This window comes from Haemaphysalis longicornis, unplaced genomic scaffold (assembly GCF_048455015.1).
Source record: "Haemaphysalis longicornis isolate Haplotype H1 unplaced genomic scaffold, Haemaphysalis longicornis Haplotype H1 scaffold_4, whole genome shotgun sequence".
In the NCBI taxonomy this organism is placed as follows: Eukaryota; Metazoa; Arthropoda; class Arachnida; order Ixodida; family Ixodidae; genus Haemaphysalis; species Haemaphysalis longicornis.
Window position 1 is genome coordinate 64,935,238 of NW_027526361.1, and position 26,460 is coordinate 64,961,697.

Here is a 26,460-nt window from a genome sequence, read left to right on the forward strand (position 1 = left end):
GCTCACTAAACTCACTCAACTAGTCCGCCGTGTTGCCCACCGTCGGTTCGGCCTTCAAGAACACGATGCGGTTCGCATCATTCAGGCATTACTGACCAGCCGCCTTATGTACGGGACCCCTTACCTGGCCATCAAACCTGCGGTGCGAGACAAGCTCAACGTGATCATTCGCCAGGCTTATAAGACCGCGCTCGCCCTTCCGCCCACTACATCCACCCGCAAGTTGCTCCAATTAGCAATCCACAATACCTGGGAAGAACTTCTTGAAGCGCACAAGCTGTCACAGCAACGACGCCTTCTCCTTACATATACGGGGCGCTGCACTCTTCAACGCTTGGGTTATGCCACTACCCCAGCCGACGACTGCCCGGTTGGCATACCGCCTGGTATTCGGAATCGAATCACGGTGGCTCCTGTCCCCAGAAATATGCATCCGGAATACAACGTCGCCCGCCGAGCTACTCGTGCGGCCGCGTTGCACCGGCTACATTCCACTAGCCCCATCACTCGGTACACGGACGCGGCCCGCTACTCCACCCAGCGAGCTTTTGCCGTTGCCGTTGTCGACCACCGCTTTCAACAACTTTCGGCAGCCACTATCCGCACCACCACTGCCACAACGGCCGAAGAAGCAGCCATTGCGCTAGCAGCGACTACAGCCAAAGACAACGTCACCGTACTTAGTGACTCGCAAGAGGCATGCCGCCGATATCTTCGCGGCCGAATTACTCACACAGCTCTCCGCATCCTTCAGGCTAATCACGAACTACCCGACATCCAACTCATCTGGGCACCCGGCCACGCTGACCTCCCCGGAAACGATGCGGCCCACGCCGCTGCCTGCGAGTATGCACGCCAGGCCGTCTCCGACTGGCAGTCTCCTTGCCCAGATACCCCTCTCACCCCCCCTGAACTCCTCACCCACTACCGCCTCAGCCGCCGCAGATATCCTCCCCCTCACCCTCGCCTTAGTCGTCTCGAAGCCACTACCCTCCGAAGGCTACAAACTAACTCTTACCCCCACCGTGCACTCCTCCACAAAATGTACCCTACCCAATACTACGCGACCTGGGCCTACTGCCCATCTCCTGGCACCCTATACCACCTGGTATGGGAATGCCAGCAATCCCCGTCTTTATCTCCAATCCCCAACCCTACTTACGAGCAGTGGGCGGACCGGCTGACCAGCTCGGACCTTGCGGCGCAACAAGAAGTCGTCGCTAGAGCCCGGGCAGCCAGCCAGGACCAGGACATCCCGGACTAAGGTTGCCCCCCACAGGGCTGGTGCCCCTGCCATCTAGCACCAAATTTGCTCGTTTTTATTAAACGTTTATTTCTCTCTCTCTCGCACAATCATACGTTACTCCCAAATGTCGCGAGGACCCAAGTTCAGAGCGGAAATCGGCACAGTGAGGATCACCGACTGGGACCGCATGCGCAAGTGCAGGGAAGAAGTGGCCGAATCTTCCGCCGAAGCCGAGGAGAGTAGTGGAAGACCGTACGCGGAGTGGGCAAGAGAACAGAAGGCCGCGCTCGATACGTTCACGGAGACCGTTGCCATGACAGCAAAGAAACCGTTCGTCGACGCCAAGCTCGCGCACATGTGGGCGGCTCGACACTCACTGACTCGGAGGGGGAAACGGCAGAGAAGGAACACAAAGCTGCCCGAGCGCATAGCCTCGCTGAACAAGCAAATTTCCGAGTACGCCGTCAAGCTCTGCCCGGAGAACTGGATGAGCACGTGCGACGGCCTGCAGGGCATGCTGTCTGCGCGCAAGACCTGGTGCCTCCTGCGACACTTGGTCGACCCGCTAAATGGTAGGGCGGCCACGAACCGAAGCCTCACCAAGGTCCTCAACGCATACGGCGGGGACGGCAAGAGGCTCATCGAAGACCTGAAGGCGAAGTATTTTAAGACGGCGCGCGGGCAGTTCCCGCTGCCGGAGGAATACGGTGGACCTGAAAGTCCGGAGCTGGACGAGCCCTTTACCACCACCGAACTACTGACGGCCATTGACGAGAGTAACAAAAAGAGCGCAACCGGCATGGACGCCATTACGTGCCGACTCCTGAACAACATGAGCGATGCGGCGACGGCCGAGCTCCTGGACCACATCAACCTGGCCTGGGAACGCTCGGAACTACCCGCGGAATGGAAGAAAGCAGAAGTGAGATTTATTCCCAAGCCGGGCTAACCGCTGATAATAGAGAACATGCGCCCGATCTCGCTCACGTCTTGCGTGGGCAAGGTGGTGGAACGCATGGTTCTTCGAAGACTCCAAGGGTTCCTGGATAAGGCGAACCAGATGCCGGCTACTATGTATGGGTTCCGCCATCACCTGCGCACCCAAGACGTCCTCCTCCAGCTAAACGAACTAATGTTCAAGAAGGCCACGAGACACTCATCCCGCGGGATACTTGCGTTGGACCACAAGGGGGCCTTCGACAATGTGTCCCACGGAAGCGTGCTCGAGAACCTCCGCAAGACAGGCTGCGGCCGCAGGACTTACGGCTACGTCGAGAACTTTCTGACCAAGCGTACGGCGACCATAAGGATAGGAGAGGAACGGTCCGACCCGATCGAGCTCGGTGACAGGGGCACTCCGAAAAGGTCGGTCTTGTCGCCGCTGCTCTTCAATTTGGCCCTCCTGCCTCTGCCCAGGTAACTCCAAGAGGTCGAAGGCATGGACCACGTGTTCTACGCCGACGACATTACGGTGTGGACGTCCCGAGCGGGTTCCAAAGTCTGGGTGGAAGAAACCTTGCAGAAAGCGGCGACGACCGTCCACGAGTACGCCAAGAACTGAGGGCTGAGCTGTGCCCCGCACAAGTCGGAGCTGCTGATAGTGCAGCCAGGTAGGCCCAAAAAGGAACCGCCGCCGAACGTGATCGTCACGATCGACGGCACGAAGATCGAGCCCACGCAGCAGGTCTGCATCCTGGGCCTGTTGCTGCGCGACGACGGCAAGGCCACCACGTCCACACAGAAGATCAAGACCGTCTCCGGGCAGATCTCGAGAATGATCAGAAGAGTCACCAACAGGAACCGATGAATCAAGGAAGACGACGCCCTGAAATTGGTGCGGGCGTTCATCGTGTCCCGCATCACTTACTCCGCCCCGTACCTCCAGCTGATGAAGGCGGACTGTGAGGTCCTGGACACGGTGGTCAGAAAGGCGACCAAGCTCGCCCTGGGAGTGCCCGTCTATTCGTCCACGCAAACACTGCTGGGCATGGGCAGGCACAACACGGTGGACGAAATGGTGGAGGCCCACCTCTCTAACCAAAGGATCAGACTAAGTCGGGACGAACACGGACGGGCCGTCCTGCGCAAGGTGGGATGGAGCATCTAACCGCAACCAGAGACCGAGGCATTACCTCCCTAGTGGAGGGACGACGTAAAGACCAAGCCCCTTCCCAGGAACATTCAGCCCAGGAAAAACGAAGGGAGGCGGTCCGCAAGGGCCAGGGCGCTGGCCCGCCAGCTCGAAGAGGACCCCGACGTCCTCTACGCGGACGCGGCGTTTCCCAAGTACGGAACCAAGGCTACGGCGGCGGTCACCACCATAGACACCCTGTTGACCTGCGCATCGGTCCGCACGACCCAATCGATCGAAGCAGAGGAAGTTGCCGTGGTCCTCGCACTAACTTATTCGAGGGCTGGCACTATAGTCACGGACTCTAAGAAGGCGTACGCCAGCTTCCGAAAAGGGAGGGTGTCCCCCGCGGCACATGCGATATTGTCCAAGTGAAGGCCCCCGAGGCGAGCCTTAGAGCTCGTGTGGGTGCCGGCTCACTCGAAGGTGGAAAGAAACGAACTCGCCGACCACCACGCCCGAGAGTTATCCGTCCGGGCCGAGGACGAGCCGACGCAGCTGCGCCCCGTCACGAGCTATAAAGACATTACTGAAATGTACAGAGAGCGTAGATGCAGATTTCCCAGGCCTCACCCGCAATTGAGCCGAAAACAGCAGACCGTAATCCGAAGAATACAGGCGGGGTCGCTAGCGCATCCCACACCTCTAAACAAGATGTACCCGGACAGGTACGAGAGTACTGGCCCGTTCTGCAAGGACAGACAAGGCACTCTGGCACACGTACTGGCCGAGTGCGAGTCTTTTGAGATCCGCCCTCCCCCACCCCTATTCCCACACCCGACCCCCGAGAGCGATGGGAGACCTTGTTGTCTAGCCCCGACCTGAGGATCCAGCTCGCGCTGGCAGCCAGGGGCCAGGAGCTACTAGACGCATATGGGACCCGAGAAGAGGGTTCCACCCCATCCGGTGCCTGCGTGCACTAGCCAATACCTTATTAGGCTCAATAAAAGTTGATTATCTCGCTCTCAAATGTCGCATTCAAGGGAATTTCTCTCCGTCACATGTATGAGAAAGAACGGCGCATTCAGGGTATTCTTGGCGCCAACACATGACTTACGCAGTACAGTGTGCTACCTGCAGCACCATAACGGGAGTATTCTAACTGCTACCAAATGGTATCATGGAATTCGTAGCGCGAAACGACGCCTCTCTCTTGCTTCCTCTCTCTTTTTCTCTTATTTGTCTTTCTCGTTTATCCCCGTAGTATATTGTCCGGTAAAACGAAAGGTGGTGTCCCTCACATCAACCAAACCTTCCTCCTCCTAGTTCTAACGTGCATCTTACTAAAATTTTCGCAGCTTTCAATCGTTTTCACGAAGGAATCATTTTCAAGAACTTTAAGAGCCCTTAAAAACCAGCACATTCTGAGCCTTTCGCGTAATTTAGTTGAACCCACGTGACACTCGTTCAAGTACTTTTTCTTTGTTTCCTAGAGGAGAAAGGGGGGGGGGGGTGGGTCGAATATGAAAAACATCCAGCCCCAAAAGCTACCGCGACTCCAAGTGTCTCAGGGGAAAAAGTTCTATTGGCGGACTAACGGGCTCATTTCACGGAAGAGAAAGCCCGTATGAGGTGTGTGTGGGTGTGGGGGGGACCACCGCAGTGCCGCATGATTTATTCGCAAAGGCACAGCAGTGCCCCAAACTTTGCCGCTCTTTCACTATCGCTTATGAAAGCGGGCCGTTACACTCGTGACCTGTTCTGTTTCCTTCTTCTTCCCGCCATTAATCTCCTCTAGATGACCGCCTGTACCGTAACATACGAGGTCCGCCTCGGGCAGTAACAACGTTTTTGTAGCCGCAAGCTTTGCACTGCGTGTGCGCCTTTGTTTTGTAATTTCACTAATACGATGTCTTCTCGTTACCTTACTTTCTTCGTACTTGCTGCCGCCTCCTGTTTCTAGCCGCAGAAGCAGTCCGCTGAAACGGTCATAGAGCGGGGCGGGGACATTAAAAACACGTGTTACATGGCCCTATCCCTTGCGTTCGGAATGACTATTTTATTTTTAACTTCTTTGTATTCGGCACCACACGTTTGCCAGCTGCGTATCGTGAACTGGCGCTATCGATTTCTGATTAAACGCTGCAAAGATCCCGAACACACTGAGTGGCAAAACATAATTAAGATAATGAGTCTCGAATACTCGCCGCATCGATGGACTAACTGGCAAGAGGCTGTGCGATTTGAGTATGTGCTCAGGCAATGGAGGTTCCTGGGTAGCATCGCCACTGTTTTACGCGTTAGAGAATAATCTCGGCTAACAAATACAATAACGTACGAGTAACGGTCGTTCAAAAGGCTCCCTGGTTTTGCGAAATGTTATTGCTCGTTTTTTGTCACTCTATTTGGGCACTGTGTTGGATCTGTCAGAAAACAAAAATCTTCAGTTCCGCTAAATAACTAAACAACAACTTAGGCCTATCTTCTGTTGGTTTTGGTAAAACGTTTATTGGGTCAAAGAGGAAGGTTAGAAGGGCGTGGTTAGGCTCCCAAGTCCAGGAGGCCTCTTGTCAGGGCAGCCGCCAAGGCGCGCCGCACTAGGGTGACCTGGCGCTCCGGTGCGGAGCTGGTCAGCTTGGACTCCCACTGCTCAAAGTAAGACGTGGGGTGTGTGTGTGGGTGTTGGGGGCAGGAGAAGACGAGGTGGTAGGTGTTGAGAGGGATGTGACGATGTGGGCAGTCGGGTGGAAAGAGATAATGGGAAATGTGGGAAAAGATGATGTGGCTAAAGTAGGTTTCGGTCTATGGTCGGCGGAGGATGTAGGCTTGTTGGGCGGTGAGGGAAGGGTGGGGGAGCGGGTATCGCGTTTGGGAGTTGGTGTAGTGGGAGGGGATGGAGTTGTACGTGGGGTCGAGAGGGGAGAGGGGGGGGGGGTGCGGGAGTTGCTTGGTTGAGGCCAGGCGAGGGAACTGCCCGGGTAATGAGTGCGCGGGCTGTGGCATGGGCCGCCTCATTACCAACTTGAAAAAAAAAAAGAAGTTAAACAAGGGTGATCCACAATCCTCTACCTTGGGGAAAAATACTGTAGCATGTTCTCTTTTTCTACTCCTCACATAAAGCAAAAATCCTAAAAAAATATTTATCTCTCGTCTTCGTTTTGCTTTTGTTTTTGGGTTGAAAGCATTTCCTGAGGACATACATATGTGATGGTGCTTTTCCGCAAATCCTGTAGAATAGAATCGGCTTATGTTTAGGATTTGGTTACTTCGCTTCATGGCAGGAATAACAAAAATCTACTTCCGCTTATTGCAAACGTAGCAGTTAAACTTTCCGGGTCATTGTTTCGGGTGCTCGTCGGATGCCGACCGAAGGGTCAACAGAGTTAATCGAAGCAGTAGGAAATCGGCTTGCGCTTTCCCTTGCCGTACGGGTCATTTCTCACAGTATCATCCTTTATCTCCGTTTAAAGGTTTAGGAAAGCCTGCTTTGCGACCGCAAAAATAAAGAAATTTGGCGCACCAAGAAATACAAATAGGATTCACAATGTCTAAGCGAACGAATCTTAATAAAACAAGATTATGGCAAGCCATGTTATTCTTGTGTGTTTTTATTACACCTAGCGCCAATTGAATGCCAGAACAAATAACTAATACAAACAATTTATTGGGGCTTTGAGGTGCAAAGAGCTTACCATCTTTCCAGAACTGTAATAGGATTTTTCTTTCACTTTGCCGTTACATTTCAAGTTTTACTTGATAGTAGACTAGATTATTTTTGTAAACCAAGCGAGTTCGCATACGTTATATATTAGCGTCACGTCAAGGAACATTGCAGACGTAACACGTAGTGTTTTATTCCATCTGCTCAATACCAAAGCAAAACGTTTTAGTTGCCGCTATGTCCCGCCTAAAAAAAGGAAAGAAATCGAGGTTGATTTTTTGCAGCGTAGAACGGATGTGCCGCCATACAGAGTGCTACACACGCACATATAATGTCCTCAATGGTAAGCTCCGTTGCAACTTCGTTGCATATCGAGTATGCCTTGCATATACACACAGACTAAAAAATGGCCGCGTATAAGCTACTTTCGTTTCAAATGTCGCCAAAAGACGATAGTCGACTGGCGCCCCTGACAAGTAAACGCCTCCTTTCTCTTTTCCGCTTACCTCTCATGCTGTTACTTTCCCGTCTCGTTTCTCCCAAGATAACACGCTAGAGGTTTGCTCAAGCCAATTTAAATTTAGCAGGTGCTACTGCTTTAAGTCGGGTGTATTGATTCCAGCGCTGCCGTACAGCGGAGCCGCGCGTGAATTGAGGCACCCTACTATACCATTTATAAAACCAGGATGACCTACTGCACGAGCGTTCCAAGCGGATCGTGGATCAAATGTACTGGAACCTTTCGTTGCTATTGCCGTTTGATTTCTTAGATGCCGCCAGGAGGTAGCGCTGGGAAAAGCAGACGACGGTTTTCTGCCGTTGATGTAGTATTTCATTTGCTATCGCAAAAACCAAGCATCCTTGAATTGTTAATAAAACAACACTGCAAATATCACTTACGTATTGATTTTCTGCCTTATATTTGCGTAATGTCTCGTTCTCATTTGACAATGTTGACAAGTATAAACACTGACACCGGACTTAAACGTTCAGATTTGGCGGTGAGTATATATTGCGCAGATGTTATTTCACTTTGGCCGGGGGGCTGAATCAAATCACAGACAGACAGATAGACAGACCAAAATTTCTGTGTTTAAGGAGCCCAAGAAAGACTATTGTCTTTGACAGCCAGACGCCGAGGAACGCGAGAGTTCTTCCACGGACCTCCACTGCGCAGACACGCTGCATGCTGAAGTCGCGTGTCCACTTTCTTCTCTGCTATACTATCGTTCGTTTCTTCCCATTCGTACTCGCCTCACCAAGGCTTCAGGCACCCTGTTACACATGCTTGAATTGCTTGAGAGCACAGTCTTGGAAATAAGAGTTGATAAGGTCGACGCTGCGCGTACAATAAATACCAAAGCGTTCGACATGAAATTTTGCTATGCTGCTCAACGGAGAAAGTCACTCGACTCGGCCACAACCGAAGCCGCATGAGAGCTAGTGCCGGGCACCCTCCCCTCACCACTTCCCTCCCTCTTTTTTTCTCCGGTAATTCGTTCACAGTTAAATAGCAGCGCAGATTCAGTTACGACGCGATTTGTCCATAGTATGTAGGCGTTCCGGTCGCCAATAAGTCAACATCGGGAGCTCCCTCTCGTTCACCGCTCGCATTCACTGTGAAACCACCCCTTCAATACGGTAGATCAGTCCCACGCGGCTTTCATCTCCCTTAGGGGTTGTTGACCCGGGTCATTATTATTTGTGTAATTCAAGCGCCTTGTCCTGCACTACATGGTGCTTCGCAACCACGCTCGAGAAATCGGTACCCACGCGTGCGGCCCTTCGTGCATCGGCTGTCATTCGCACCTCCCCGAAAGTCGCGGAGGGCACGGCGATTCGAGGCCAGCTGTTTCCTGCGCTGTGCACGACGACGGACTGCACCTACACGCGCCAGCATTCTCGCCCATTGCCTTTGTATTCGCTTACACAATCTTTTCTGTACTACTTCTCTACCCAATTGCAGCGCGTATTCCAGTGCCTATATAATTTTAACCACTCTTCGCCACTTTTTTCTCTGCGTTCACGAAACGACATAAAAAAAAAAGTGGCTGTAACATACATCCCTTAGGTTCTTCTCTTTAAAGAACAGAGTAAGTCCACCATTCAAACAAAAAAATTAAAGCCGTTCTACTCAATGTGAAAGCTGTCTGAAGTGCAGAGCAGTGGTTCTCCATAATGAGCTGTACCACCGTTATCCGCTCACTGCTGCTACCCTATGCAATTCAAATTTTCCGCCTTCGCAGTGCTCGCGCGCCCCGTGCCTGAAACGGCGCCTGCGGAAGCTCTGTACTGTTTGTGCTTTCTTTAATTTCGTGTGCTACCCGCCGCGGTGGCTCAGTGGCTAAGGCGTTGCGCTACTGAGCCCGAGGTCGCGGGTTCGATTCCCGGCCGCGGCGGCCGCTTTTCTGATGGAGGCGAAAAGCAAAAACGCCCGTGTGTACGAGATTTCGGCACACGTTAAAGATCTCCAGGTGGTCAAAATTAATCCGGAGCCCTCCACTACGGCGCGCCTCATCGCCTGCGTTGCGTCGGCGCGTTAAACCCTACAATCAATCAATCAATAAATTTCGTGTGCTGCAGATGCTTTGCGTCATTCTGAACGCGCCATTTTTTCTTGCGTGGCTGGAGCCTTTATGCGTCATTTCGAACGCCCCATTGTTTTGTTTTGTTTTTTTCAGCGGCCGCTTGTTTCACGTACTATCCTAAAAAACGAATCCAACGAGCGTTCCTAACTAAATGAACGCGGACGCTGCCGGTTAATTACTCATCTTTAGCCTCAAATTTACCTATAGTTTTCTTTGCGCTAATCAACGGGTATGTAATTACGTATCTTTGCTAAACACGGGACGCCCTGTTGCTCTACTTGGGTCCAGCGAGCGAGCTACGACAAGGCGAGCGCCTAAAATGCTCTGCACTTAAAACAGCGGACGGCCATTGTTGTAAGGCGGGGGTCGGGGACATTGAGAGGAGGCTGAGAAAGGAACGCGCACAGCTCGTAGCAGCATTTAAGTCCTCGCACAGGCGCTTTACTCTGTGTTAGCATCATACATCTTTGCCGCAAATAGTGCAGTTACCAGGGACTTTTTACGCTCGCCGCGGTCGGTGCTGTCCAGCGTTTCAGGCACAGCACTGGTCATGGCTGCACATCTCTCTAGATTCATGCTTTATCGCCCTTCTCACAGATGTCTTCAGGGGGGGGGGGGGGGGGGGGGGTACGAAAGCAGTTTTTTGCTGGCCGCTGAGTGTGTAAGTGGTGAAACGTGTCTTGTGTCCTACCATTAGCATGTGTCCCATGAGCCTGCACCGGTCTCTCTTTCTCTCTCTGTCTCTCTCACCGTGCCGCTATTTGATTTTCAGATTTTAGATTGGTGTTAAGGCTGTTAGTAAAGCTAATAATTGAGCACTTTGTTTTTTTATTTTTTGTTTGGTTCATTTTTGAGGAAAGAAAATGAGGACGTTTAATAAATTTCCCTTCCAAAGCCAGCAGAATTGTTTCGCGAGTGATGATGACGATGATTGCATTTTAATGACGAAAGGCCAAACTAGGGCAAAGAGCGCCAAAAACAAGTTTCGCGAGTGGTGCCTACCTCATGTCATAAGTGTCTAAAAAAAAAAAAAGAACTATTGCAGTGCACCCCGGTGCAGTTCATAAGCTGAAGACTAGGCGAAACTCAGAAAGCTGCGTTGCAAATCTGCTAGCTACCTGTATGCGGACAGATCGCCCGAAAACTCCGAAAACCTAGCTCGGCTACACACACTTCTCAAAACCACGACCCACGCATAAAGACAAAAAAATGCCCTGGCGCGCGCGCAAATGGACGCACGTGCGTCCAGGCTTGTCTAACTTGTTCAGTTCTAGCGTCAACGCTTAGTACCGTACCATTTACCTGCAACACTTTTACTGGTGCAAGAAAAAAAAAGAAAACGTTCCCAAGAGTAATATATATAGTGCTTACTATGCAGCTGTTCGAAAAAAAAGTGCGTACCAAAGTGCACACGTTGGGTTTACGATGGCGAGAAATTCCCTCACACGTGGTGGCCGTACCTTGGAATTCCCGTTTTCTCAAAGGCTACGATAAGACACGCGCTGCTTTATAAGAACAGCATAGAAGTTGAAAAGAAGTTTTGAAACGAACCACCGCGATGGGGCGCGGGAGGCCGTTTTCACGTGGGGCCTACGCGAAGAAGCCTAACATCTTCAGCGAGACCAGGGAGAGCTGGGAAGAAAGGGAAGGAAGGAACGCTCCGAAAGCGGGTCTCGTGCATTGATCTTGTGTCAGGCGCGAAGACCGACGGGGTCCTTCTTGCTCGGATTTCTGTCCCGTTTATCCGCAGCTCAAGCCCGACTTGCCAGGTGAAAGATGTTCCCTTGGAAGGCGAATTCTACAGCAACCACGAGCACGCCTTGATACGTGAGCCTGCAGAAGGGAACCACGGGGGCCACACTGCATCAAGTCAGGAGTGCATTGCAAGCTGTTGTGCCGGAGCGCCAGTTCCAAATGCGTTGCACGAGGCGACGAGCCGACAGCGAGGCTGAGTCACGCCTCTCCCTGTCGTCGCTGTGGCGCGGCCGAATCCCGCATCTCAGAACGACCAAATAAGGGCATGTCAATACGCCTGGAGGCGAGGTCACGGAGACGGCGGGGGCATCGCCCTCCCTTTCCCCATTGGCGGCGCCGCTGACTCACCACCTCGCTACCATTCGTCGGAATTCAAACTTCAGGCAGCGACATCCCCGATTGGAGCTATTCGAACTTCTCGGGGCCACAACGAACTTCCCGGGGTATAAAAGAAGCCCGGAGACTCTCATCGTCGGCATTCCTCGGCGGCTTCTCTCCGGCGGCACTTTTCGGAGGCACCGAGTGAAAAGGTGCTGTCGCCTTTGTGCGAATCATGTAACGTTTGCTTACCCTGTACATACTGTATATAAATGTTACTTGAAGTTTTCGTCGGCTCGAGAACTTCTTCGCTCTGCTCCGCGCCGCGTCGATAGCGGACGGAGCAAGGCAACGTCGCTATACCGGTGACTGCGTTCGGATGGCCAGTCGCAACAGTGGAGGCGGTCGGTGAGGGAGCCCAGTCCCTGCAGCGGAGACAGCGTCGGGATGACTGATTGGTGACGAGCTGGATGCGAGTCACCACCTTGAAGCATCGCTGGGAAGGTCATTCCCAACAAAGCGAAGTAGGGAATACAGCTAACGCCTGGACTGTGCTTAGTTTGCGTTAGGACTAGGGGCAGGAGGGTCTACAAAACGTCTGGCCCATGTGGACGAAGGACAAGAAGGGTAACAGCAAGAGTTTGGCGAAAGGGGGGGGGGGATGCAATAGCGGGAGTTCCGGCGTTGCCAAAATTGCAGAGGTAAGTGGAACCAATAACCAGAAAAAAATTATAAATTCTAAGGCACATAGTTTCGCAAATACTTACGTCATATGACACGAGTGATTTAGTCCTAGCACTGTCTATTTACGTTGTAAAAGGAGTGAATAGACTGTTACACCATGGTAAAAAGTTAGTTTCAAATCCATGGGAAGCTGCAGCCCCTTTGCGGGAAACTTTGCCGCTGAGAACAAGTGTGGGAGAAGAAGCACCACAATTCGCCCAGAGTTAGGTGTGTTCATCTTCGTTGGAAAACTTTTTTTTGCAAAAATCAGTTATTTTATTCTCCATGGTTCAGGTGAATGCACCAACACCACCACTGATTGTCGAGGATGTAAAATCAACAAGAAAATACACTGTTCAGATCTGCAAAAGAGGAAAAAAAGCAATTCCGCGGGAAACTCACGATTTTGTAAAAGGTACTGCTGTGCCGAAAGCTAGTCTGTGCAAAGAAGCACGAAAACGGGCCAACGATCAGGTGAGTACAACTTTGAGGGGATGTTGTACACGTAAGTAGTTTGCGTGCCGTTGGTCGGTATTTTTTGTGTCAGCCCGCGGGCAGAAAAAAAAAGGCGCAGAGAGTGCCGCGGGTGGGAAATATGATGGCACGTGAGAAGCACAGGTGGTTTCTAGCCACGGAGAACGCTTATTCGGGAAAAGTAGTGACTTGACATGAAGTTGAATGCGTTCACACGATGGTAAATAGAAGAATTCAAGAGATAAAAGAAATCAATATAAAATAGTTTTATAACGACCTAATAGAAATGCGGTTGATCCCTCTTTCATAGGAATTGGTACCACACTAAGGTGAAATCTACCTTCACAGGAGCAGCTGAATGTTTATTGTGCATCGATGTGAACTTGCGCACCGCTATTCATTATTCCTCGGTATGTCACCGTTAGACGCATCAACATCAGACACTGGATTACAGACGCCTGATCATTCCGTAAATCCGACTGGAACCACAGGCGCTCGCAAACCGTGCGAACGAAACCGAACTGATTGTCAGCGAATCATTTGGTGAAGTAACGGTACGCTGCAGTGAGGAGCATGATTTGCGGGTCCGCAGCTGTCTTGTGGGTGTGCTTGGAGACCGAAGTCCTGCTGGCGGGTCGCTTCGGCAAAGGTGCAACCACTCCGGTCGTGCTCCGTGGTGTTGAGTTGAGGCCTACGGTTGAGTTGCGAAGAGCTCAGCTTGAGGAACGCGAGAAGTCGAGTTCGCGTCCTGCAGCAGTGGCGCCAACTATCGGCGCTCATTGCCGTCACAGCGCACGACTTCGCTTCCCCTCTCCTAGACGACAGCACCATCTGAATAAAGATTATTATATTGAAGGATATAAGGCGCGTTCGTAGAGTTAAACAGGCATGAGTCATAGCCCAGTTGGGAGATCGTCTCACACCTCCCGTTGCGGCCAGAGTGACCGCGGGCTCGAAACCTAGCGCCGCCGTGTAACTGGAACGTTTTCTGGCGATGTCATTTCCGGGACGGATATGACGTCGGTGAGGTGTTGTTGTACCCCGGAACAGTGCCGGATTAGGAAACTTTGAGGCCCGGGGCTACTGCGTCCTTGGGGCCCTAATGATAATGATGATAATGATGATGATAATGATTCCGCTTTAATAGGTGAAAATTTTCCTAGCCTACGTTATGTCTCTGATCAGTGATAAATTATACATAATTTTACGCTTTCCTGAAAGTAATTTCTTGGCTTGATGTCTAGTATTATATAACGAATTTTATCAGGCGTAAAAGATAGTATGGTTTGATCACCGGTCCATCACATATTCACAGTTAGTCGAAGTGCCGTGTCGGCCTGCACACGCCACGGTACAGAAGAGTATTTTCTTACAAGAAGCGTATTTTATTAAGCTTGCAAGGTTTTAATTTTATTGTAAAGTTCTCCACCTGCATGTATTGGAGGGCTCAAAGTCCGCGCAGGCAGCTGTCACTCACAGACATCTGCCAAACAGCTGACCGCCACGGCTAACGGGCCAAAATCCTGTAGGTTACCCGCGCAGACGAGAATGCACGTGGCGGTTAGACCACGCGCCGCCTTTGAAGGAGGTTGGGGGGGGGGCTCGGACGTGTCTAGTAACGCAACCTGTCTATCGCAGCACTACTAGCACATAGACGATAATCAGAAAATTGTAGCCTTTTGGGCTGGGGAGCCATCCGCTTCGTGCGTGGGTTTGCGCATGGCCGTCGAACTTTCAGCGGTGATGAACTCCCGTTGCGGAGCTGTGCTGGTCTTGCTAGTCGGCAAGCCGTTACACTTTAACGGGTCCACATAGGGTCAGAGAGCGACACGTGAGCACGAGAGATGGCATCAGACAACAGTTTAGTAGGGATAAAATGTATCTGCTCAGCCCCGCGCTGCTGCTCCCGTCGGTGCCGCGCAATAGTTGCAGATCGGTCGGGTGATTGTTTGGTCGTAACTGGCAGTGGAAACACGCTAAAGCTTCTCGTCTAGATTCGGGATCTACGACGGAGGCGAGTGTGGGTGGACCTCTCGTTTTCGAGTCCTCAACACGTCTGCCGCGTCCACTGCTTTCCAGCACTCCTTCGGGGGTTCCTCTTCTCCTGCCGCCGCGCCCAAGCTGGACCAGATCTGCGGGCCGCCCTTTGGTCCGCGCCGTCCGCCGGCTTATTCCAAAGCGAAAAGCGCCCACGGGGACAAACAGCTTACCGTCCCCAAGTCGCGGCGGAGGTCCGTTTTCAAGACGGCATCGAAGGGGTCGCAAGCAAGATGTGTTTTTAAGTGGACACAGCTTTCGTCATCCCGAAAGAAAACAGACCTTGTTGTTGCTTTGTTTGGCGTCCACGCCTGAGCTCTTCACACCGCCTAAGCCTGCTGATTCCCCAGCTCGAAGGGAGCCGCTAGGGTCGGGCTGGCCCGGCGGCCTCTGCGTCCACACGGAGTGGCGCCTAGAGAATTACGCTACGAATGGAGTCGCGCGGACATGTAGCTTCCGCAGCGCTTGTTGCTCAGGCAGCCTGCAGAGGCTACAGCACAGAGGCGCGGGCTGAAGCCGAACGACCGCGCGAATTGCCTGCACAACCTTTGAACATTTAAATAACCATATATACGCCGACCACTCAGCGACAAATATAGAGTCGATATCAATCACGCTTATGCGATTCAACTACTCCACAACCTTCATTGAACAGGTAGTCATAGCAAGGAACTTCCTTGTCAAGCGCTATACATTGAAATTTGTAGCAGAAACTGTGTATGAGCCCGATAGGCCAGTGCTTAAGTTGTCAATAATTGCATATAACGTCCCTCAGGTTTAAACAATTTACAATGTTCTTCAAACATTTCAATATTTGCATGCCTGACCATTTTTTATACCGAAACGCGCGCGCGCCGAAACGTCCGCGTACTTAGATGTCCGTGTATCGAAAAGACTACCGAAACGACCTGTGCCGAAAAAGACCGGAGCGGAGATCGAGTCTTTTTTTATGTGGCTTCTTAGGCCCGGTCAAGCTATGTACCCACGACTTTGGTCCAATTGACGTCTTCTCATAAACCTCGGTAAAACAAGAAAAGGGAGTAGGAATAACTAAATTAAATTGAAATGCACTCGAAGGTTGTCAACCATAACGTGAGGGGCCCCCAACTCCTCCTCTCCTCTCACGAGTTAGTGAGCTTCGGTGTGAAGGTCAGGTTGAAGCTCCTACCTTCAACTTTCAATGCGGGCAGCGAGCACACTCAAGATACATTTGTTTTCATATGATCGAGTGGGGCCCCTGACAGCTGGGGTCCCGGGGCTGCAGCCCCCGTAGCCCCCACCTTAATCCGGCCCTGCCCCGGAATAAAACACTTTCGTGTTGAAAATAAAAACCAGCTACGTTAAAAAAAGTCCAAACGGGTGTAAAAAAAAATTCCCCGCGTTTCCCCGAGGGGAAGAATGTGAAAGTGCGAATGCACGAGTTGAATTTGCGCGGTTCGGTAATGTTCGCGAAAGAGAGATCACACACACACACACACAACTACAAAGAAAGAAAGATGCATTTATTCACAGACACCGATTTGTGTTGTCGTTGTACTTGATTGCTAGAGCGGATCTCAGCTTTGAAATTTTGTGTCACTACTCCTTTAAGCGGGTGCATTAGCCCTTCTCACGCCCGATTCCTGGCCAATCCCCCACGTGGGTATGTGCCATGTCAGCGGCCAGGCAGCGCGCGCCCATCTCCCCCCGTTGCCAAGGAAGACGAGGAGATTCCTGGCCAATCCCCCACGTGGATATGCTATGCGGACATCGCCGGTGGACGCAGGTTCAGGGTCGCTTAAGAAGTGCATTCGCACTTAAAAAAGTCTACTGAATTCGGCGAGAAGTGTCACCGCTCCTTATCACTGCTGGGGATATCCATTCCGGATGTTTTTAACCGAAGCAATGCATAACGCCTCACGTCATAAAGGGAATGTCTCAGGTGCGAACGTTACATTGAGGCGAATGTGCCCCAAAAGCCTAGAGAACCTGTACAGATTTGTAGTTTTCTAGAAGTGTGGCGCCCGTGGCGGTCGAGCTATCGAGTGTGTCGCAGTGACCATAAACGCATTGCTGTTACAATTTCAATTGAATAATTAAAGTCCCGCAACATGCATCTGTGGGTGTACCACTCCCAGATTGGTTTTACCTTTGGTTGGCTTTGGTGAACCCGAAAGCTCCAGAGACCATCAACTTTGTGGGCAAGCAGGGCTCCTTTTTTTCCCTGGAACTACGTCATCCCGAACTACCTCATCCCGAGTACAGAAATCGCAGCACCGATGGGTGACGTAGTAAAAGCGGTGAAGCAACATAGTGCTCAATTATGCTGAATAATAAACTGAAATCATGTGTCGGAGCTTCATTTCTTGGGAGTACAGTGAAATCTAGTTACTACAAACCCCACTATAACGAATTTCTCTAATTTGCGAACATTTTCAAAACATCTACAAACTACCCACAAAATTGCCTATATTTTTAATGTAAAAATATTTCAGAACTACTAACCTAAAAATCTGCGCTTTTTGCGTGACGTCTTACCGGCATACAGCTTCTCAGCTCACGCGAGTAATCCGCCGCGAGTCAGAACAGCAAAGAGACGCACACAACGTGCGCAATCGTAGAAGCAATATCAGAAACAATAAACGAAATGTAGGTGTCATAACTCTCTCAAACACTTCAACAGTCGCTCATTGTAGTGTTTGCGAGAAAAAAATGACAGACGATTTTGCTGCGCCAATTACGAAACATAATGCAAAAAGCAGCATACATTTCTGCTTACAAAGCATTGTCCGAACACCACAGAGGATATGTGCTGCTCTGTGGCTATGCAGCGCTATGCTAGGCTTCAGAGTAGGCATGCAGAAGTTGGACCACTTGAAAGGAAGACCCCAACCACCGCTCTGCAATGGATATCTAAGCGTATTCGTTTTAGATTAAGTAAATGATGATGATTGCGAGACTAATGGCACAGTTTCTTGGGCTTCATCCTCACACTGCTTCCGCTCAAATATAAATTTGAATGATTCACCGAGTGTTTAATTAATAATGAACTATCAAATTAATAATAAATTAATTATTAATTAACATTTGATTGATTGATTGATTGATTGATTGATTGATTGATTGATTGATTGATTGATTGATTGATTGATTGATTGATTGATTGATTGATTGATTGATTGATTGATTGATTGATTGATTGATTGATTGATTGATTGATTGATTGATTCAGGCATGCATTCCTCAGCGTGCACCGCGGACACCAGATATGTGCGCTGTAACACAATACAGCACTGCTAGTGAGTAACAGCTACGGGTAATCGACACTTCGCTTGAAAAACAGCCCCAACTGTATTTGCGCAAAAATCAAGGCAGCCTGCTCTTATTACACAAAGAAAGCCCAACCAAACGAAACGTTACCGCTATCACAGTAGTGGGGAAAAAAACTCTCCCGTCTGGTATGCGTCGGATATTGGGCAGCAATTTATACTTAGAGGTCTTACGACGTCTGCTGGTACCCGCATCTTAACGTACAATGAGTACAATAAGCACTGTTGCCATGGTTGCCGGTTACGGTTCACGCAAGACCGTAAGCGCAATGTTAGGCCTCTCTAAGGTTTAGCGGTTGCATACCCGCATAGCCCCCTCGCTTTGGTGCGCATCTACTTTTCGGCAAGCGAGCTATGAACAGAGAGGTACTGGAGGCTTTACAAATGCTGCTTTGCGAATGAGACTTTACTGAGTGAATGAGTCCGGGTGAAATCGCCTGTGGCAAGGTAATAGTACTTCCGCACTAAAACACGCGATGTGGTCGTTTTCGTGCGAATGCGTGGTTTATTTGGATGCCGATAAGCATTTTTGTACTAGAAGTCATCTACACAAAGCGCCAAACGTGCTCATCCTACTTTAGTGGCAGCGAGCAGACCGCGGAGCAATAACAAGGAAAGTTTTAAAACCTTAACAATGTTACAAAACGCGGAAAATGTGGCAAGTGTTGGAAACATGTGAGTCGACGATTGGCTTCAAGCACCCGAATCAGGCCTACCTCTTCGCTGCTCATTCCAGGCACGCGAATCACCCCGGCTAGCATGCAATGAGGGCCTTTTGTGTACACGTGTCTGGGGGAAGAACCCAAAGAAACGTAAAAGTGACGCAACAACTCAGTCTGGCCTGGCGCGTTAGCGAACTGCGCCCAGTCTTCCATAACCCTTCTCTTTATGACTTCTTTCAGACTGGGCCGCAGAGCACTTAAAGGACGTCATCTCATTTGGCCCGCAGGTACGTGCACACGCAAGCGCATGCTACAGCAAAGCTCTCTGAGGTCTCATTATGAGGTGGCATTGCGAGAACGCGGTGGCCGAAAAATCATTACGAAAATTGTTACGGCGTTACGAATGAAACAGCCTTCCACGGGCCCCCGGAAAGATGAGCGGCAGTCAAAGAAGAAATGTTCTCATTTCCAAAGATGCCCAAGCCAAGATGCACCCCATGTACACATTTGGCAATCTGCTCGAGGCGCCTCCATTGACGGCGGTGCTCGCGCCGGAAAAGCCAATCATTAGATGCCGTGATGAGCGGAGTCTTTCCGCGGGAAATAACATGGGAAATAAACATTTCGCGTGTTTTTTCGTGGCCTGTGGTGAGGCACAGTGCTCAGTGGTCCAGCACGTCGGTCCTTGGTTGCTTGCGGTCTATGTGGCCCATTTTTGGCATATTGTCACCAACCCCATCAACACTCATCCCCTATCCTAATGTTCGCCACGGCTCTTCTGTGCCTTGGCTGTCACTTCTCCTTTCCGGCACTTGTGCAAACGTTAGATACGAGGTATTTTGATGTCCCACTGAGTTGAGTGAGGGAAAGGTCATTTAGGCTTAACGACAGCCTCTCATAGCGTGCCGTCATGCTTAGCTAGAACGACGGCTTCTGGCAGCATGCCTGCCGATGAACATGACAGCATTAGGTGATGACGCATAGATTTGGGAGTTAAGCTTGTTTAATTTCTGTATTGTTAATCTAGTCTTTCTAGATAGGAGCCTTCCAAGAGACTGAACTTATCTGCGTGAAAAGAAAAAAATGATTTGAGTTTGCATGTGTAGCTAGTGGGGAGCATCATGTATTTCGCCGAAAGAGGTTGGAACCCTACGGGAATAGGGTAAAGGGGGGGGGGGGGTGATGGTGAGAAAGATGCTCCTTCACAACACTTACTAGGAACAGAAGAAAATGCCTCTACATTTCCGAATTCCCAGAGGTATAATGAAGATTGTTTGGAATTTTGCTAATCGCCAGTTTTATATCATACGTCAATGAATCGCTGCGCATTCAGCGGCCGTTCTTTCCCTTACGGTCATCACCCCAGAAGTTCGGGCAGTAATGGGTGGCAGTCAGCATTAACAATGTTCAGCGAACATTTTAGGGTCAGTGAACAATAGCAAGATAAATACCCTATTTTAAAGAAAAAAAATTGCGAGAAGAACAGTTGCCTGAAATAAGTTGCATTAAATCCCTGCTCACCTACTCCGGCTGATGGGGGAGCGAGCGCAAGTTTCCGCCACAATCCGCATAATACACTATCTTACCCCTCAACTTGCAATTCTATTTGGCATGACTCACCTCGAATCAACAAAATGAGCCGCAGTACAATTAAGCGTGAGTCCTCCCTACGTAGGGAGCCTACATGCGACTTCGTCGAAGGCGCGGCGCGTGTAGGCTCCCTATCCCTACGTGTGTCTCTCTCTGTTGACCAGTAACCTTGAGACAGCTACGGTGATCTCCTCAACGTCCTGCTTCCTTTATTGGCCACCTTGGACCGCTCACAGTGTTCCCAGTTCCTATGAAACTTCCGCTCGCCCTTGCTTAAGTGTGTCTGATCCCTGCTGCCTCGCCCCACTATCGACAACTTAAAAATATTATAAAAAATGACCACTTAAAAAATATTATAAATAATGACACCTTTCTTTAGGTTCGTACGCACGTTTTGTTTGCCAACTACGTTTTATAAGTTCGGATTGCCGGTTTACACTCCGTAGCAGCGCCTTGTGTATAAAGCGCCTCTTAGTGCGAAGCGTGGATTACTTTAACCCCCGGGGGACATGTTCGTGTTTCGGAAGAATTTAAAGATAATGACCACCAAGGTCAACAAAAATATCCCCTAACTTGGGCTTACCAGCACGACGCTGTTCTCCCTGAAGCATCGGGACGGAATTATCAAACATGCACGCAACATTCCTTTGACATCCGAAGACAAGCCACTGCCTCCAGAAGCGCGATTCCAAATTACAGCTCGCTACTCGGCGGATCGCGCGACATACTGAACTTGGCCGGCTTTAGCCAGATTAGATTGCTTTCCTTTCCGTGACGTGCAAACGGTACTGCGATTGCTGCGCCCGTTTCTACGCGGCGTTTAAGCTACGAAGTTTTATCCCACACGGCAATAGCTGGGGGACAAGAAATGGACGTATATAGAGATTTATTACGTACCCTCTGCGTGGGGGTCCATGCGGAAATATAGAAGTAGGAGTGTACATTATCACCAGTACGCGAGTGCAGTAGCAGATGAGTTTCGGAAACCGTTACAGATAGGGCACTTAAGAATAGGAGCTAAACGGTACTGTCTTTGGATGGCTGCAACAACAATGAGAACAACGAAAAAACAAGAACAACAAGAGAAACGACAACGACAACAACCACGACAACGACGAGGACAACGACGTCGTCGACGACGACGACAACAGCAACGACAACAACGGTTTTTTCGCAGAATAAGGCACTTCTGGATTTGGCCTTAATATATTTGAAACTGGCCGACCCGGGTTCATCCTAGCCGAGCCTCTCAAACTGTATTTTCACCCCGTCCACGCAGCAAGTGGCGTGCAAACATTATCATAGCACAGGGCATTGTGTCCCAGTGGAGCTTCCATCCAAATTGCTTTTGTAAACGACTGCCGCATCCTGGACGGTTCCTAGGGGATGAACGCGAGCGACCAAGGCGGAGCGTGTGGAGAGGAGGCATGCGAACGGGCCTGAATCATAAGCAGCCCGAGAGAAATTTCTAATCGAGCCAAAAGCGTGTGATGCTAGCGAGGGTGTGCGGAAGAGAGCCTTGTTCGCGGCCGCGAATTACCCGGCTGGTGGAAGAATATCCACTACTTTTTAGAGCGGAAAGTCCCTTGCGGACGCCTAAGCAGCGAAATATTCGTCAACCTCGCGTCTTCCTCTGGGTTCTCATCGACACGGTAGCTGACTGAAAGACGCCATAAATCGGTTCTAGGATCTGCTTGGGTGTCCAGTCCTGTGCAGGGTCTCAGCCAAAGAGTGTTGGTTGGTAAATTAAGAAGAGCAATTCTGTTAGTTCAGGCGTTTTTTTATCAACTTTTCTTGTGCGAAATAATTTTTTTTACGAAGCGGATGCTTTGAAATTCGAACTTGATGGTAACCAAGGATGACTGATATAATTTAGTGGGGGACATGACTGAATTGACGTAAACATTTTCCTAGCTGCGGAAAATGTGGTCTCCAGAGTATGGTTGTCGGCCACGAGGATGGTGTTGAAACAGACAGAAGAAACGTCACGTACATTTCTGGGCTCTCGCTCGAGAAGTACTTGCAGACCGCCGTCAGGGCTACACCGCAGAGAAACCTTCTCAAATTAGCTATGGTCAATTAAGAAGGCAGACTCGGCTTTCCTCTCTGTCCCTCTTTTTCTTCCGTTTAGCTCGTACGCCACCCCTCGTGGAGCATCCACTGTACTCGCCCCACATCCTTCTCGTTTTCCCGGCACTCCTTTCTGTGGCTCGTGTGGTCGCGTAATCGCGGTAATGGGCCCTTGGCGTCGAAGTCCCACGGCGTGAACGTTGTTCGCCTGAGTGCACGGAATAGTGTACGCGACTCTCTGCGCTTCTCAACGTGCGTGTGGAACCCCGGTGACGCCTTGGAAAAGACATTTCCGCAGCCACGCGTCCACTTCATCATGCGAGAGATCCACGGAGCAGAGCGTGCTGCGCTGGGCGGTTGGGCTACTAAAGCTAACAGCCCCTTCAATGATGCACACGTCATTCGCAATCAGAAGTGGGCCGCCCAGCGCCATGTGGAGTAGACGTGTCTGCTGAAGGTCAGCTGGAAACGGGCCCTTCCATCGATGGGTGTCATTTTTCTCCGCGGCCAGCGGGGTGGGAAAAGTGATAACTGTATAGGAGTGGAGAGTAGGCTGATGTAACCGCAGCACAGGTAGCAGGGTGCTGATCGAGAGGGGAGGCAAAAAGACGGGATGAAAGGACGTAGAACAAATAAAGCAATGAATGACGAAAGAAATGAAGAGAGAAACAAAACTGTGGCATGCAGGTAACGAAACCAGAGAGAGCAAAAGGAAAGAGAAAAAAAATGAGGTTTTTCCCTCTCCCATAGGAACCGGTAAAACACGAAAGTGAAATGTGCCTTCACAGGGGCAGTTGAATGTTTATTGTACTACATCGGTATGAACTTGCACATGGTTATTTATTTTTCGTCGATATGGCACCGTTATACGCATCAACGTTAGACACTGGATTTAACGCGTCGGAGCATTGCGTAAATCCGACTGAAACCACAGGCGCTCGCAAACCGTCCTTTGCGAACGTAACCAAACTGGTTGTCAGCTAATCGTTTCGTGAACACATGGCCCGTGCAGCGAAAGGAGCAGCGGACCGTGCCAGGAGCGCGACATTCGCTAGTCACCGCCGACCTTACTCCGTGGTTGTTGCCTTACAGGCTTCTCCGCAGGTTACGCTGCCCATCCCCCGTAAACGTAGGCGCTGGCATAGGAGGCGACAACTGTCGACGCTCATGGTGCGCTACTTCGCTTCGCCTCTCCTACACGGCAGCACAATCTGAAAGGAAGGATGTAAGGCTCGTTTGTCGTCGTCCGATTTACGCGTCTATTCGTAGCGCAGTCGGGAGCGCGCTCCGTACCTCCAGTTGCGGCGAAAGAGCTCGTGGTTCAAATTCTGGAGGAGCCGTGTCAATCGAAGTTTTTCTAGCGATGTCATTTCCGTGACGGATATGACATCAGATCTTGGTGGACCCTGGCATAAAACACTTTCGTGTTAAAAAGGGACACTTTTGCAAGTGTTCCTTTTTAACACGAAAGTGTTTTATACCGGGGAACAAGACAGAAAGTAAACTACGAATGTAAATGTAAATTACGAGGAAAATGCCAAAATTATAAGGTAAACCAAAATTAAGCTAGGAATATAGGGCGAAAGCGCAATGACACAATTAGAAATAAACGCATCAAATTAAAGGAATAGACAGGCACATAAAAAATAGGTTATGCGAAGAAAGATAAAAACGGACGAGTAGGAATAAACGTTTAATCCAGCAGTCAATGTTGCTGGGTTGATCACCAGGTGGGGAACCTCCTTAGTCCTGGAAGCCCTGGGTCTTGGCGGGCCTGTCTCGCTTGGTCTACCAGATGTTATTGTTGTTCCGGGTAGAAAGAAGGAAGAAAGAAAGAAGAAAAGAAAGAAAGGAAGAGAAAAGAAAGTGGAAAGGAAGGAGGGAAAGAAGGAAGGAAAAAGGAAAATAGAACGAAGAAACACAGAAAAAAACAAAGCGCGAAAGAAAGAAGGAATGGAAGAAAGACGGAAAGAAAGAACAAAGGAAAGGAAGAACAACTGCATGACAAAGATCCTAGTCCTGATTACACTCATCGCAAACACTCCTCGCACACATGGCAAATCTGACCAGCGGGAATTGTATTTTTAGCCAGCTTACTCATCTGCTAAACGGAGGCCTCACCCAGGTCAGCGAGTTCTCCTTTTAATAGTCGGGAGCCCTTCATGATCATGGTGATAATGATTTCTACTGTCGTACGCACGGACGCATTTTTCCTTTGAAGCTTGGACTTCAAGGTTGCATGGAATATAGACCTAGGGCACACTATGTATAGATGCTATGCAACAAAATGCAAATCTTGGCCAGTTTGGTTAGGCGCCATTTCTTTGGTTAGACGCCATGTGACCAGACGCAGAAGACAGCGCTGGTCCTGTGTCTTTTCCGTCTCGTCTCGTCTTTTTTCGGTGCTGTTAAAAATGACAGATGCCTTGATACAAGAGAGCAGGGTGAATCGTGGAGGCCTTTTATAAACGCCTGGAGCCAGATCCCTATCCATGTGCTGGGTCGTCTAAGAAACGCGCGTTAAGAAAAGGTAACTGGCCATAAATACAACAAGAAGGCCGCACTACAAATGGCAGCCAAGCAGGGCTAATGGAGACGCCGGTGGCGTGGGCGATTTTCTCTGGACTGCACCGACTCCCCCTTGCGAATTCTGTCGCAGAGTTTGAAGTAAGAGAGAGAGAGAGAGAGAGAGAGAGAGAGAGAGAGAGAGAGAGAGAGAAAAGGAGGGAGGGAGGGAGGGAGGGAGGGAGGGAGGGAGGGAGGGAGGGAGGGAGGGAGGGAAAGGCACAAAGAAAGAAGAAGAATAAAAAATGGACGGAAGACTGTATGCAAAAAAAAAGTATCCGGCTCCGATAGAAAATAAAAGTAGGGACGTCGAGGAATGGAGCGGCATTTAAAAACTACAAGCCTGTCTAGAAAGATAGCGGCCAAGAGAAACGGAGAGAGCGTGGAGACCAACGCGGTTGCACTGCAGCCGCGCGACAAAGAATTACAAAATCGACCGTGAGGCTCGTAGGTTTTGCTTCAGCGTCCAGGCTACAGCTGAGAACCGCGAATGAGAAAAAAAGGGAAACACAATTGGGCCGCCGTGTGTTGCCGCTGAGTCGCCCGTGTCTTTTAGCGTTCTGTCTCGAAGGTGCGCCAAAAACCAATCTAATTACCGGGATCCTTAAAAAAACATAAAAGCCGACCTCAGCCTTGTGTTAGCCTTCTTTTTAGAGGGTCACTTTGCAGATACCTTCCTGTTCCTTTCATCGGATCGTTAGTACAGCCCCCTGCCCCCAACAAAAGGGGCACCCGGATTTCGGAATGATCCTTTATTTTCTGTTCAGGGACGTGTGTTTCTTTCACCAAAGAAAGGGGAAGACAAATACCAAACAAAATGACGAAGTGGGAAAATGGAAGAATAGGGTGGGTGCTTCAAATGAGAACTGCAGAAGATGACTAGAGCTGGTTGTCTAAAGGAACTAAATGAAGAATCACTATTTGCCACCGGTCCGTGATAATGCATTTTCCTAAACCATGACTGGGAAGTGGCAATTTCCACCCCGTGGTAGTGTTGGGTAGGATATTTTACGCATTGTCCTGTGGTACCGCTTCACCTAGGCGCTCTTATAAGACCATAAAAATATACTTGATCAGAATACGAATTGCAGGTGGGCCAGTTGGCACGTGCCTGAGCAGGAGACTGCACAAAAAATACACGATTGTAGGAGAGAACACACGGGCAGGAGTGAACACGGAGTGTGCTGTGTATATGCGTACGCGCGCCCGTCCACTCGCAAGAGCTTTAGCGCGCCAGAGCTTGCGAGTCTTGAGCTGCCGGCCATCGCATTCAGGCTTCCTTGAAGACGCAAACTGATAACAGTTTCCCTCTTTTTTGCTTAGAGTTACACGTAATCTCAGGGCATCAATCGCTTCTTTTCCAATGCGGGAAAGAAAGCGCTCACTGGTCGT